Source organism: Physeter macrocephalus, chromosome 7 (assembly GCF_002837175.3).
Source record: "Physeter macrocephalus isolate SW-GA chromosome 7, ASM283717v5, whole genome shotgun sequence".
Lineage (NCBI taxonomy): Eukaryota > Metazoa > Chordata > Mammalia > Artiodactyla > Physeteridae > Physeter > Physeter macrocephalus.
Genome location: NC_041220.1, coordinates 99191507 through 99196028, shown reverse-complemented (window position 1 = coordinate 99196028; position 4522 = coordinate 99191507). Strand labels below are relative to the sequence as shown.

The 4522-nt window shown below is 39.2% G+C and overlaps 1 pseudogene; it reads right to left on the bottom strand.

Moving 5' to 3' along the window:
- Positions 1 to 1595: 1595 nt before the first annotated feature.
- Positions 1596 to 1846, bottom strand: LOC112063776 (dynein light chain 1, cytoplasmic-like; annotated as a pseudogene).
- Between the last annotated feature and the right edge of the window lie 2676 nt (positions 1847 to 4522).

Below are 4522 nucleotides of genomic sequence, written 5' to 3'. Positions count from 1 at the left end.
TTGCTATTTTTATGGTTTTCTTTCCAGCTGACCCCAACTTTAACATAGACCTCTTAATGAGAGCTGTTTTTTTTTGCATATTACCAAATTCTTCTATGCAATGTCTGAGAGCAGGAACTGTCACCACTGATAGGCTCTCTGCTCCACCCCATTCAGAATATAAATCTTCCTGGGTAGACATCAAATGAAGTTGGTGCTGTCATTTTGGTTTCTTTCCTACTGAAAATGGCAGCCCGGTGGCTAATGTCATGAAGAGCCTAGGGGTAGGACGGGAATAAAACACAGACCCACTAGAGCATGGCCTTGAGGATATGGGGAGGGGGAAGGGTAAGCTGTGGCGAAGTGAGAGAGTGGCATGGACATATATACACTACCAAACGTAGGGTGGATAGCTAGTGGGAAGCAGCCGCATGGCACAGGGAGATCAGCTCGGTGGTTTGTGACCACCTAGAGGGGTGGGATAAGGAGGGTGGGAGGGAGGGAGATGCAAGAGGGAAGAGATATGGGGACATATGTACATGTATAACTGATTCACTTCGTTGTAAAGCAGAAACTAACACACCACTGTAAAGCAATTATACTCCAATAAAGATGTTAAAAAAGAAAAAAAAAGACCGTACTGTGGACTTAATGTGTAACAACCACTTAGTCGCCATCAGCTTGTGTAATCTCTGGCAGCTCTCTTAAACTTTTTGTACCTCTGTTTCCTCATAAACTCAATGGGGTTAACAATACCTATCTCATAGGACCGTTCTGAAAATTGAATGAGATACGTTGTGTATAAAATTTAGCATGGTTCCTGGCTCATAAATACTTAGCAGTAAATGGTGGTTATCATTTCAATTTGTTTTTTTCTAAAGCTTTGCAAAGTGTAAAGAGTTCTTCAAGTATATTATTCTAACGATTATAACTGGGCCAGTTATTAAGCTATTGCCTTTCAGCTCCAAACCATCTTTCTAGATTCAGCTCAGCAATGTTGGGGCTAGGACTCTGCAAATCACATCCAGCTTTGCCGCCAGTTCCCTTTTCCACTTCCATCAGGGGGCACTAGAGGGAGATGGCCAGGCTGGAGGAGGAAGCCACGTTCCTTCCCGTCTGCTTCCTGTTGGCTTCGGAGCTCTTCCTGTTCCTATGAGCTGCGCTCCAGCAGTGCTTTTCCATCCTGTGGCGGCAGTTCCTTCCTGAAGTCAGAATTGAATACAGTTTGCAGTTCCTCTGACACTTTCAAATATTGTGCTTCATTTCAGTCCCTGGCACCAGTCACACCTCCTTTTTGTTTATATATTTATGTATGCATGCATTTATTTATTTTTCACACTTCTCCATCAGATTTATTTATTTATTTTTTGAAAGGAATGGATTTTGAGAAGAAAAAACATGGGGAATAGATAAAAATTACAAATGTAGGCTGCTTTGCTAATTGTTTTATAACCACAAGAAATTAGAATGCCCTGTTCAAAACAAGACAATGAAATCTCAAAGATCGAGGTGTTCCTTTAGGCGAGGATGGAGATTTCAGTCTCCGGTATTTGGAATTTAGGCTGCAGTCCTTGTTTTTTGGATAGATCACCGGGTGTGTGGTACAGTCCATGTTTCTAACCAGATCTGAACGGAAGAATGGCCACTTGCCTCAGGTAGAAGTAGACCAAGTGTTTAGTTACAGGGGTCGCGTAAGTGCCGAAGTTCCTTCTGCGATGCTGTGCCGGGTTGGCTTGTACTTGTCAAATGTCCTTCTCAGTGTTATATTTCTCCAACACCTGGGTAGCACACCCCACCAAGCCCATTGCATCTCCTCCGACATATCTGCATTTTTTATAACGGCCTTTTGGGTACACGTGGTTACCATGGAGCAGAGGCTGCCTCACCCTGCGGGGCCCCTCCTCCAGGCTACTAAGTTTCAGTAATTCCAGCTTCTTTGTTCCTCAGCCCTAGGGACGTTAGCGGTTTCCTGCAGTTGCTACCTCTGTGCCAGAGCCAGCCCATATTGGCTCGCAGAGTCTATTGTTAAATTTTCAGGAATTTTGCAAGTGACATGGTAAACTGCTGGTAGCTGGAAATCTGCCATGCTGGGAGTATTTACACCATGAAAATTGGCAAATGCTACAAATCAGATTTCCCCAACCAGAGTTCTGGTTGTAAACACTTAGCAGCCCACCACTAATTAGAGTTCTCCTTTTACTCCTTCAGTTACCTAGTTAATTACTTTGTATCGACTTAAGAATACTTTATATTCATTTCTCTCTATTCAGTTAACTGGTGTGGTTTCTGTATCCTGGATTGACCCTGAATGATATATTACCTTGTAGAGTTGTGCCTCTATCAATCCCAGTTGTACTCCGGGAAAACTGGTGTGTGTAGTTTTGTTCTGTTTTGACAAATATCTTCTGTAAAAAGCGCCTAACACCTAGAATTTTATAAATAATCAATTAACATGAGTTGTGTTACTAACATTAGTTAACATCAATAACCTGAGTTGCTGCTGGTTCAGAGACTCCAGTAGTCATGTGGAAAGCTATCTTGCCTGTTTTAGGATACAGTTTGTAATTCTTTTTTTCTGTATAGAAGGGAAGGAGATATAGCCAATAACCACATTTTGCTGAGCAAGGAGGATGGCATGTTTCTTGAAAAAACCAAATAAATAAAATCCGGTTCTCAACATGTTAGGCTAAAAGGAAAAACATTTCCTATTCTGGCACTTGTATAGATTGGGTCAGATTTCTAAAAAGCAAGATATATTTGATATCTCTGATTCCTTAAGATATACGCTCTGGCTCTTGATAACTATATACTTTCTGTTAAGGTTTTCAAGCTCCATTTTAACTGCATAATTTTGCTTATTCGACTTGGAGCAACCTTCTGTTGGCTCTCCAAAGCTTTGATCTTCCTCAACATGTGTATGAGACTCCACAAAGTTATATTCTGAAAAAAGATGCCAACATTCCAACATAATTTCAAAATAACTTGTAAGAAAAAGCAAACTTTTCACACAAATCCTATATTTAAAGATGCCTTCCTTCCAATAACATTCATTAAGCGACCATCTGTTTGCCTTTGATTATCATCTGGACCACTAATAAGTGGGTTTAATCTGAACAGTGTTATTTGCACGCTACTTCTAAATTTAGTGCCTTTCAAAGAAGTCAGCAAGGCTGGTCTCCAGGAAATATTGCCTTTGATGTAACATCTGGTTTTCAGGGAATTTCTATGTAGTGCCCAACCGGGGGGTGGACCAAAGGGCAAAGAGAAATCAAGTGACTTGCCCAGAGTCACGTAATGAGTTAATGACTTAACCTGGGTTACCTGCAGTTTCTATCTGTGGCTAAAAGTCCTAGCCTGCTTTTTTCTATTCTGTATGTTATACAGATACTGAGCATGTAGACATAGCTATTCCCTTCCCTGCATTCACAAATGGATAAATGTGTGTATCTGTAAGACTGGTTATAGATTTATTGATATTTGTTTGCATCTTTCTATTTGGTGTTTCCTCTCTATATTTTGAGAAGAAAGGAAAATTTCCTGCATTATCCTCCCCTTTAGTAAAAAAAAAATTATTGGAAGTAACAGTGAATTGTTATTGACTGCAAAATCTTCTCTAGAAGTGAACTGAACTTTTTCCTTGCAAGGGAAATGGAAGGTTAAACTGTATGGACAACTCACTTGATTTGAGGGAAACTGAAAGGCATCATCACAGGCATCATCAACATTCAACCTTTCTCCCTTCTCTTTTGTCTTCTCTATTTTTCTCTCGTTTCTCCTTCCCTGGGCTGGAGATCACAGAGCTCACAACACCTTAAATGCATGATTATAAAGAAAGTTCAAGGTTATGATGCTTTATTATAAAAGCAATTCTTTTTGTTACTTTACTGGGTCAATACGTTTTATAATCGATATGTGATTTTAATATCCTTGTACTAATTACAGCATGATATATTCAATCTAATTAGTGCTTATAGCTTTAAAGGTATTTTCACATTTATGGTTTATTTTAATCTTCTCAGGTTTCTATTATAAAACAGTTTGTATTTTATGTATGCATAGAATTGTTTTTCCATAACCTAAAGGACCACTCCAATTTTTGTACAGTGAAGCATAACTTAATAGCTTATAAATTTAAAAAATTAAAATTTTAATCTGACACATTGGGGTTGAAGTCTCAGCTCTACTGGCTATGTGACCGCGGGCAACTCACTAGATCTTTCTAACCTTCAATGTCCTCATCTGAAATACCTATCTCATAACACTGAGAGAATGAAATGGATTATATGTAAAGCTGTTAGCACAGTGCTCTGATATATATTAAAAGTTCAGGAAATAGTCGTCAATTTTCTTTCTTGTTCTTTTTTTTTTTTTCTATAAAGTACATTAGTCTCCTGTGCTTGTTTTTGCCTGACTCTTAGAGATTTTATGAAAATCACAATCACATAGCAGAGTGAGAGAGGATCTTGGGAAACTGAGAAACCTGGATTAGAAGATTAAATGAAATGGTGTGTTAGCGACTTTTGCGTTTGGCTGGACAAGATCC